This window comes from Copadichromis virginalis, linkage group LG17 (assembly GCF_057382275.1).
Source record: "Copadichromis virginalis isolate Kocher_CV1m ecotype Utaka linkage group LG17, C_Virginalis_male_GT1.1, whole genome shotgun sequence".
NCBI lineage: Eukaryota > Metazoa > Chordata > Actinopteri > Cichliformes > Cichlidae > Copadichromis > Copadichromis virginalis.
Genome location: NC_140634.1, coordinates 15,750,148 through 15,761,792, shown reverse-complemented (window position 1 = coordinate 15,761,792; position 11,645 = coordinate 15,750,148). Strand labels below are relative to the sequence as shown.

The 11,645-nt window shown below is 43.4% G+C and overlaps 1 protein-coding gene across 2 annotated transcripts in view; it reads left to right on the top strand.

The window, feature by feature from the left end:
* Positions 1 to 11,645, top strand: part of prpf38a (pre-mRNA processing factor 38A) — a 61,580-nt gene that overhangs the window by 7,597 nt on the left and 42,338 nt on the right. The gene's annotated exons all lie outside the window — the stretch shown is intronic.

Here is an 11,645-nt window from a genome sequence, read left to right as displayed (position 1 = left end):
GAATTGGTTTGTAAAAATGGTGCAACTTCAGTGATGTGGAACTGGTTTGGTGTTTGTCCGTCAGATACACAACAAAGCACATTTTTTTGCAGAACATGCAAGCGGCCGTTGTTATTGTCGTATTTGTCGGACTAAGATGCTCTTAAATCTGGGAGTAATCTGGGTCCTAAACTCCGTATGCTTCAGGTCAAACAACACTGCAGCATCACTTAGGGTTAAAAACTGTCTAAATTCTTTCATCTTTAATAAAACGATCAGCATTGCTGCTTTACGAGGTGTAACTATAAAGTTTAACTTCCAGGCATCCATGAAAACAAAAGTTATTACATTTAACGGAGTTAGAAGTTAGCAGGAAGCTAGCGGAAGTTAGCTCGCTAGTTTCGCTAGTTACCTAAGCATGATATAGCATGTTCTGACGGAGAGATTTCTGAAAAAAATCAAACGTACAGCTCTGCTATCACTTCCAACATAAATGAAGACAGGAAACTAAACAGCAGTGACGTTTGTAGGGTTACTGAAGTTGGGCTAGCTGGTATATAATGATGTGCTACGTGATCGCTAGCGACACAGCTATGTTAGCATAACATAAACAGTGAAGCTGGAGGACGAACACTAACACTTTTCCACTTATAAAAGTTAACGTGAAGGTTCTTCATGGTTAGAGACAAATGCAATCGCATGGCAGGATGCTGTAAACGGACCAAACTTCAGTCAGGAGAACAACTGAGATAATCCATCCACAATACGAGGTTAGTCATTAATATACTGCAACAACATGGGAATAGAGCAGCTGCCAGAGAATTCAACATTAATGAATCAATGGTACAGAAGTGGAGGAAGCAAGAAGAATGAGTTTAATAAAGTTTGATTTATCTGACTGCTTTGTTTCGCTTAATGTGCCTTATAATCCCGTGCACCTTATGGTCCGAAAAATACGTACTGCACACTGCAGTTTAATGTTGCAAAGCACCTCTTTTTAACTTCAGTGGATATTATACATGGTTATGCTCAGGATATGTCAGCCCATTTCTACTGGAAATGCCTTTTGGTTAAACTTTCAGCAAGGAATTTGCATTTGCACTGTTACATTTTTATAAAGCTTTAATGTACATAAAAACCAGCTTCTTGTTTAAGTGAAAATAAATGGAAGGTTGTCTTTTTGCGCTAGTAATGTTGTGGAGTTGTATTTTGTCTCGCATCAATTATATCGTCGGTTATATCGTTATCGCAAATTTTCAAATATATATCGTGATAAATATTTTTGGCCATATCGCCCTGCTCTAGTTTTGAGTCCATCGACCATGGCGCCTATGATGTCACCATTTCATACTGTAGTCTTGTAATCTCTGTAGTTTGTTGTTGGACAGTCATCTGTAAATCTGCAAGTCATCTGAAAATTAATTCATATGAACTTATATCATTGTTGGAACCTTGTATTTTGATCAAATGACTGGTGCCTACACACATACTGTGAAATACTCCATTTCAATCATGGATCAACATTTAGACTGATGTTGATATCCATAAAGTTTTACTGAAATGATGCAAATGGCGGTGTTAGCGTGACAATGCAATGCACACAGTTTGCCTTTGGGCACTTTAAGGCGTTCTCCAAAATAAAGGAAAATAAATAAATCAAGTCAAATGACTCCAGGGACGCTATCGTCAATGCGTAGTGTGTTAAATGAAAATGCTAGTCCTTCTCATTAATGTTTTAGCCTCAGGCAAAAAGATAAAATCAGCATACTGCTGGTTTAAGACTCTTATTTTTACATGCAGGTACAGACAAGAACGCTCTCACATACTTTCGGTGGTATATCTTTCAACCAGTTTGAGAGGTCAAGATAGGTAGCGTAACAACTGTTCACACACACACACACACACACACACACACACACACACACACACACACACACACACACACACACACACACACACACACACACCAAATGGAAATCAGTCAACTATAACAAAATAATAAAGTAAAGTGAGAAGAACAGATTGACAGACATTGACTGATGTTGATATCCATGTGTTTTTACTGGAACTATGCAAATGACGGCGTTAGTGTGACACTGCAATGTACACAGTTTGCCTTTGGGCAAAACAGATCAGGTTCCTTATTAACAATGGCTTGTTCATAAAGTTTGAAGGTCCTCAATGTGAGGTCATACTTCACATGCAGACTTTATTTCTACCTCACAGACACAGCTTATTTGGATGGATTAGGAGTTCAGAGGGAGCTGGGTCATTGCTCTAAGGAGCCAGCTGCTCAGGGTCTAGCAGGCAACCACCAGTTCTTATATTTTCATATAAAGAGCTATAGACATGTTTCTCTGTCAAAATAGTGAAACTGGCTTGCATCCAAGGTAAGAGTTCAGCCCTTAGGCCATTCTCCAACTTTAAAGAAACCTTCGCAGTGATGTTATGTTCTGTTGCCAACTCTTTAAACTTTATGAAATGCTTTTAATTGAACTATATTGTGTAATATGGAGATAAGTTTCTGCTTCATAATGTGTAAAACTACTGACCTTAAATATATTGTCAGTCATGGTCCTTGGTCTTTAATCCAAAACCTTTCTTTGGAGAGAACCCTGTCTCCTGAATCGCAGTTTAGATTTGGGAGACAGACATCCTCTTTACTTTTAATATCAGCTTAAAACCTTTCTTTTTGATAGAGTAGTTAGGGTTGGATCAGGTGACCCTGAACCCTCCTTTAGTTATGCTACAATAGGCCTAGGCTGCTGGGGGCCTATCATGATGCATGATGCATTAATACACCACTCTGTATTGCCACAGTCATTGCACCTCCCTGGTTCTGCCAAAGGTTTGTTCCTGTTAAAAGGAGAGTTTTTCCTTCCCACTGCCAAGCAGTTGCCCATAGTGGGTCATTTGATTGTTAGAGCTCTCTCGACAATATATAGCACATTGAGGTAACGTATGGCATTGTAAACATAAAATTGAATTGTACATACCTCATTTACCTCACTCATTAAGTGTGCCAGGAACCTCATGTTGATGTCTTCTGAGTCCTGCAGTGCCCATTTTCTCAAAACCTTCCCTGAAAAGGACTCTTACACTCCACATGATTACTTGTCTGCCTGCTCTCTACGGCTTCAGTGAGCTGGTGTTCACTCGGTTTATTTACAATTATAAAATATATCAACAGAGAAGTATATTCTGACCTGGCACTAAACTTAAAACTTATAGTAAGGGAGGGTCTGTGGAAAGGGTGAGGCATAGTTTATGTGGAGCTGTGAAGCTGAAACTAATTATTGTGGGTTGTGAGTTTAGAAGCATTGCTTGAGATCTGGGGAGGTATTTCCTAAGTAGGGTTTGTAAGAGGACAGGCAGGAAGCCAAGACAGACAGACGGCAGAGAAGGAGAGAAGGGTGTTCTACAAACCATGAGAGGTGGGTTTCACATTTGAGTGAACAGAATACTTTAGCAGGGAGAGAAAGATACATGAAAGGGAAATTACGATGCACACCAAACCGCACATTAGACAAACTATTTATGAGCCGTTTTTTTCAGTTCAATTCAATTGAATTTTATATAGCACCAAATGACAACAATAGTTGCCTGAAGGTGGGTTTTTTTATATTACAAGGTCAAGACCCTACAATAATACACAGTAAACAGAGAAAACCCCACTAATCATATGAACCCCTATGAGCAAGCAGAACCAAGCTCAGGGAGGAGCGGCCATCTGCTGCGACCAGTTGGGCTGCTAACATCTCACTCGGTGCTGAGAGATGCTGTGCTATTTCATGGGCATCCTGCCTGGTGTGGCAGACCCCAACCTCTACTAAACTTCCAGTTATAGATATAATAAGTAGCTGATCACATGGGGCCATCATCTTGGATATCCTGATGGGTCTTTACATCATGGATAGTAGCTCCAACAGCTCACTTTTTACTTTCTCTTTCACATGAGGGGTAAACTCTGTTTCTAGCTTGTGAAAAGAGAGGACTCAAGTTAGATGGATCAGGTTTGTGCAGGTTTTAAACATCACCCTGGGTCAACACACCTGAATCAAATGATTAGTTCATTACCAGCCTCTGGAGAACTTCAAGACATGTTCAGGAGGTCATTTAGCCATTTAAATCAGCTGTGTTGGATCAAGGACACATCTAAAACCTGCAGGACACCGGCCCTTTAGGCCTGGAGTTCCCACACCCCTGTCTTAAGGAGAAACGTGCAGACAGTTCACTCATTAAGTTACATAATGGTATTTTATTCACATGAGCCACACATTTGGCCAGTGTGCTAACTTATCCACACTGTGGTTAAATTTAGCTCTCGCCTTATTTAGTACCCCTATTATAACAAATAATAACACAAACAGGAAATATAATGCCAGTTTCGTAGTAGTTTATACAATCTGAGCCTGTCACCTTTCTGTCTGTCCTGCACTTTTCCCTTCTCTTGTTCTTTCTTTCTGATTGTAAAATAAATATGAACATGTATTTATAACCTAAATCCTGCAATTTATCAATTGAGCAGGCGTCTCAAACTCACAGTCCGAGAAGCCACCTGTAGCCCACGTCACCCCTACTTGCAGCCCGTATATTGACGTGAAGAAATATGATGTAATTTAGCCTTTGAAGTTCCTTTTTTTGTTAGGGAGGGTTTGTTTGTTGTTGAGTGAAATGTTAAATTAAGGTCTTTAAAAACAATTTTCACTATCAGTCAAAAACTGTGTACACTTATGTCAGCGTTTTTATTTTGTTAAATACAAACAAAATTATAGCAGAAGTGCCGCCATGTGTCTGGCCAGAAAGAGAGTATCAGTGTCACGGTTTGCCAGTGCAAGCCGTAGGGATGTGGGGAAGGTGGACCCAAAATGCAGGACTCTGTGCACAACAATGTGTCTATTTACAGTGAGGTAAAGAATAATCCAACAATAAATCCCTGCGCGCTCCCCTGGCTCCCGTGCCATGTCTTCTGCTTGGGCTGCTGCCCCCACGACCCGGCCCTGGATTGAGGACATCAACCCTGTCCTCATAATTCAAACTGTCCAGAAAGTGCTGCGTGTGTCCTTACCAAATGTAAAAAACCCCAAGAAGAATCACTGGCGCACACACACAACCAATTAGAGAGGCCAAGATCAGTGGCATACCAACTGTTCACACACACACACACACACACACACACACACACACACACACTTCAGGTCTTTGAATTTTCATGAATAATTTTACTATTAACGACAACAACAGCGAGACCTGGAGGGGCGTGATTGGGAGGAATGGCCTCCAGGATCTGAACCCGAGCGGTGTTTTGTTATTGGACTTCATTGCAAACCACAGTTTGGCCATAACGAACACCATAATTGAACATAAGAGTGTCCATAAGTGCACGTGGCACCAGGATGCTCTAGGCCGCAGGTCGATGATCGATTTTTGGGCTGCTGCACTGAGCTGCACTGAGCTGCACTGAGCTGCGGCCGCAAGGTAGTTGGTGCCTGCCATGGTGGTAACCCCCGAACCAAATGATGGACACCAGAGGTGAGGGGAGCCATCAAGCTGAAGAAGGAGTCCTTTTGGGTTTGGTTAGCCTGTGGGACTTTGGAGGCAGCTGATAGGTACCGACAGGCCGAGCAGCACGCAGCAGTGGCTGAAGCAAAACTCGGGTGTGGGAGGAGTTCGGAGAGACCATGGAAAAAGACTTCCGGACTGCCTCGAAGAGATTCTGGCAAACTGTCAGAAGTAGGGTGAGAAGTTCCGCCATCCGGGAGGGGCTCAGAGTGGAGCCGCTGCTCCTCCACAACGAAAGGAGCCAGTTGAGGCGGTTCGGGCATCTGACAAGGACGCCTCCTGGGCGCCTCCTAGGTGAGGTGTTCCGAGCATGTCCCACCAGGAGGAGGCCCTGGAGCAGACCCAGGACACGCTGGAGAGATTATATCTCTCGGCTGGCCTGAGAACGCCTTGGTGTCAAGCTGGAGGAGGTGGCTAAGGAGAAGGACGGCTGCTGCCTCAGCGACCCAGCCCCGGATAAGCGGAAGAAGATGGATGTATGGAATTTTACTATTAACAATAACACAGCAGAAATAAGCATATAAATGGAAATCAGTCAACTATAACAAAATAATAAAGTAAAGTGAGAAGAACAGATTGACAGACATTGACTGATGTTGATATCCATGTGTTTTTACTGGAACTATGCAAATGAAGGCGTTAGTGTGACACTGCAATGTACACAGTTTGCCTTTGGGCAAAACAGATCAGGTTCCTTATTAACAATGGCTTGTTCATGAAGTTTGAATTCCTCAATGTGAGGTCATACTTCACATGCAGACTTTATTTCTACCTCACAGACACAGCTTATTTGGATGGATTAGGAGTTCAGAGGGAGCTGGGTCATTGCTCTAAGGAGCCAGCTGCTCAGGGTCTAGCAGGCAACCACCAGTTCTTATATTTTCATATAAAGAGCTATAGACACGTTTCTCTGTCAAAATAGTGAAACTGGCTTGCATCCAAGGTAAGAGTTCAGCCCTTAGGCCATTCTCCAACTTTAAAGAAACCTTCGCAGTGATGTTATGTACCTCACCTCTGGCGTCGTTGCCCACCTCTCAATTTTAAATACACGTAGACATTGAGGGCTAACAGGAGGGACCATGCGCTTACCTGCTGCTCTCTGGCAGGTAGCTCCATGCCCTCCTGGGTTTTAAATGCACCTTAGAACACACATGCATCAACACTACAATGAGCGGGTGGGGGGAGGTTTGGAGTCTTCTCTCACCCCCATTCTCTGCGGCCTGCTGGAGCGGGGGGGCTAGGAGGAGGAGTTGGCCGTCCGACTGCGGTCTGGAGTGTGGGGCCTCCCTGCTGCTGCGGAGTCGGGGCGGTCTGCCTCCCCCCACCGCAGGGAAAAGGGTAACACCACCTGGGTCTGGGTGCAGTTCTCCCCTCCAGGGGCAAGGGTACCTAGACCCGGTTCGTAGAGTACGCTTGGGGAGTGTGATCGTGTGTACAGCGTGTCTTTATGTCTGTCTCCACGTTGGTTGAGTGTGGAGTAGGTTCAAGGTTCAAGGTTCTTTATTTGTCACATGCATAGTTATACAAGTATAACACACAGTGAAATGTAGCCTGAGACGCTCCTCGACATGTGCAAAAAAATTGGGGGGGGGGGTGTAGAGGAAGAACATATATATATATATACCGTATTTCCCGGACTACAAAGCGCACCTGAATATTAGCCGCACAAGCTAAAATCAGGGGAAAATCCTGTTTTGTACATACATTAGCCGCACCTGACCAAAAGCCGCAGGTGTTTCAATGTTGACTCATCATATGTAAGCGAATATGCACAAAGGGAATTGTCAGGAAAGAGATGGCTGTTTGGAGACACACCCCTTTTATTAATATTTTGAAAAACAAGTTATGGGTACATATTTGCACAACTTTTTAGGTATATGTACAAGTAGCGGTAATTACAAGTACGAAACATGTACTGTGCTTCATAAATGAGTAACAAATGTAGTACATAACAATAACCTACAGCACACCAGAAAAATAGATTCAGACTACCTTTTAGGCTCAGGTGCAGTGACACGGCTTTAACAAGAAGAAAAGTCAGTCATTCACCACCATCTTCCTCTTCTTCCTGCACACTAAAAACCACCAAAGTCCTCTTCTCCAGTGTCGGTCACTTACAAAACCAAAGAAATCCTCGTTGTCAGTGTCAGAGTCAAACACCCTCAGAAGGGCCGTGGCGGTGTCCTCCTCTCCATCATGCAGCAGTCCAGCCCTTCGAAATCCGTTGGTGATCGTGGATGTTTTCACACTTTTCCACGCTGTCAGATTCCACCGGTGGAGTTGAGCATAACTTGCTTTTCGCAAGTTTATCGCCGCTCGTCATCCACGACTCCCGCTGAACGCGTAGCGTTAATTTGAAGTTTGTTTTTCGCGCTACTTGTACGGCACTATGTTGCCTGGCGGATGGATACGTGACCAACATACCACTCTTGAACCCAGATACTGTGTGTCTGATCACATGCCCTTCCGCCAGGCAACGTAGTGCCGTACAACAGCGGAACAAACAAAACAAATCGTCTTACGATATCACAAAAATCACGGACAATCCATAGAAAAGCTGCACCTGACTAAAAGCCGCAGGGTTCAAAGCTTGTGCAAAAAGTAGCGGCTTATAGCCCGACAATTACGGTATATATTAGGGGTGCAACGATATTCGTATCGATATTGAACCGTTCGATACAGTGCTTTCGGTTCGGTACGCATATGTATCGAACAATACAAAATTTGTAATTTATTTTATCAACTTTCCTTCTGACGATGCTGTCTGTGTTGAGCGCTCAGTGAATCTGCATTCGACTACTCCGCCTAGGCTGCACTGTCGAGCCTAGGCGAAGAGCGCAGGGCAAGCTAGCGAGACAGAAGTTAAGCTCTCCTTGCAACATGGACCTCCCCCACCCTCATTCAGATCTGGCGTTTGGAATTATTTTGGTTTTCATGTGACGTATGACCCTGAAGGTAAGCGAGTCGTGGACTAAAGTAAAACAGTATGTTGGATGTGCCATGCAATGCTCAATTACATGGGTGGGAACTAGTGTGTTAGCGCAGTTAGCTCGTTAACGTGTTGGCCGTCTAGCCCCATGCACGGGGCGATCGGCGGTAGCTCGTTAACGGAGATTTGCCGTGTTGTGGCTTTAAGGTCATTTCAACGAGATTAACGCTGACAGCACTAGTGGGAACACAACGAATATGACTGCACATTTACGCCGACATCATCTTAGTGCAAAGACAAGTGGAAACAGAAAAAAAACAAGCAAGCATGCTACTAACTTTAGCCGAGTCATTTAGACAGCTGTTAGCACATGATTCTCCTTATGCTGCTGAGAATATAGCCCAGAAGAAGCGTATAGTATAGCTTTTATTTTGGAAAGAGCCATTTCTCTGTAATAAACTCTCTTTTCCAAAGATGAGTGATTCCTCAATCAGATACAGGGCTCGCAATATCGCTAGCCCGACGTCCCGGGGCTAGCGATTTTTTCAGTCGGGCTACCAAAATCTATCTCTGCCCTGCCCGTCGGGCTATTGTAGGAAGGAAAAATATATGTCAATGCTTTTGCATTCTTTCAGAAATGTAGCTGGGTAGTTATGTCATTGGCATCGGTGAGCCACTGTCAATATGTGACATAGGGCTGGGCGATATGACCCAAAATTCATATCTCGATATTTTTTTAGCTGGATGGCGATATAAGATATATATCTCGATATTTTTTTTTAAGCCATAAAGTAAGAACAAAAAGAGAGTTCTTAGTCAAAGCTGTGTCCCAGATGTCACACAGGCACTTTTATTAACATACAGCACAGATGTACATGAAAAATTACTCAAAATTAAATTATGAGCATTCATTAAATAATAATGCTCCATAAATAAAAGAAAACAAGGTTGTTTTTGTGCTAAACAAAGAGCTCACAATTGTGCAGTCAAAATGTAAACTAAAAGACGCTGAGCGTAATAACAAAGACAGACAGATTTCACAGCAGCTCTATTTCCAAGTTTTACTGCGTGACTGACAGCCTGGAGTTTGAAATCCGCTTCATAACCACGTCTCTTACAGGTGCCATTTATGGTCCTTATACACACACAATATGGTAATATTACGTTGATGCACAGTACGTATCACTCCGCGAAGCTCCTCGGTAGCCGTAATGCGCCGACAATCTATCAAGCGGTGCAGCTCCGTAGCTTCCCAAAGTCGTACTCAAACATTTTTGACAGATTGCTGAGTGCCGTGTACCACATAAAATCGGTTCGCGGCCATCAAGCACAACCAGAATTCATACATAAGGCGCGCTGTCAACTTTTGAGAGAATGAAAGGATTTTAGGGTTAGCGCGGTTAGCTCGTTAGCGCGGTTAGCTCGTTAGCATGTTTAGCTCGTTAACACGTTGACGCCGTCCAGCCCCACGCATGGGGCGATGCGCAGTAACTCGTTAACGGAGATTTGCCGTGTCCGTCTTGTCGCTGCCTGCACGTGAAGCGATGGGGGAGGAGGGGGAGTTGTCTTCAGTGAAGGCGAGGCGGAGTAACGTTGTGTAGAGACAAAAGTGGACGAAAGAGAGGCAAACTTGCGGCTCCACAACTATAATTATAACGTAACATAGACTATATCGATATAAAGGATATTGTCACATCTTATATCTCGTATAAAAATATATCGATATGTTTTAAAAACTCGATATATCGCCCAGCTCTAATGTGACATATTGAAATCGCGTTTGAATTTGCGCTTGTTTTTTGCTTTCACTTTGCAATCGCGCGAACTGTGTATAGAGAGCGACAGCACTGATCTGTGAGTGATGATAATTTGTGCACCAATTCCTCTGACATCGTCTTATTAATCGTTAGCTTACTATGCAAACATTACAAGTGAAATCTCCCGCAGCAAGCTTAAACATGTGAGAGGTTGATCGCGCAGAGAATCGCTGAGCTTATGTGAGTGCGTGTGTAAAAGCAGCAGGATATATATTTCAGTTCTGCTGAGCCAAATAAGACAGGTCAGGGTGAAGAAGTGACAGCCAAAGAAAAGCTTACCACAAAACGGAGAAGTTATGACAAATCAGACTATAAGGCAAAAAGAAAGTGCAGCTTTATGGTTTCATGGACAAAAGAATTTCTGTGGCTGCAATATGACGAGCTAAATAACCAGGGCTGCACATAAGTGGTCCGCAGGTGCGCATTCGCTGTCAAAATAAAAAACACGCACAAGGGTTAGGGTTAAATTTAAAAACTGTACTTTTGAGTTAAAATATATATTTATAATTTTAATAAATGACAAATTAAAAAGGCATGAACATTTTTTTTGTATCGAAAAAATATCGAACCGTGACACCAAAGTATCGAACCGAACCGAACCGTGAATTTTGTGTATCGTTGCACATACTATATACTATATATATATATAGTATATACATTGGGTGAATGTGCAGTAGTAGCAGCAAGCAGGTGAATTTTGTACATTAATATGAATAGACATCTGACTATTTTACAGGATAGACAATATAAACATATTTAAAATTAAAGGAATTGAAATGTACATTGTGCCTTGGTTTAGTGTCTGGAAGAGTCCTGTCTCAGTCAATTATAGATGATGTGAGAGGGCGGGTGTGTGTGTTTAGGGCACGGATGGCTTGGGGATAGAAGCTCCTCTTGAGTCTCTCTGTCCTTGCCCGGAAGATGCGGAACCTTCTACCAGATTGCAGAAGTTGGAACAGTTTGTTGCCAGGATGGGACGGGTCCTTCAGTATCTGCGCTGCTCTAGTCCGGCATCTCCTGGTGTAGGTGTCCTGAAGCGGGGGGAGAGCAATCCTGCAGCAGCGTTCTGCTGTACGGATCACTCTCTGGAGAGCTTTTTGGTCCTTCACACAGCTGTTCCCAAACCACGATGTCATGTTCTGTGTGAGGATGCTCTCCACAGCGCCTGTATAGAAAATCCTGAGGATCTTTGGAGAGACCCTGAACTTCCTCAGTTGTCGTAGGTGATACAGGCGCTGCCTAGCCTTTTTGGTCTGGACCTGAATGTGGGCAGCCCATGTCAGGTCTGAGGAGATGTGGACACCAAGATACTTGAAGGACTGCACCCTCTCCACTGGAGCTCCATTGATGATAATGGG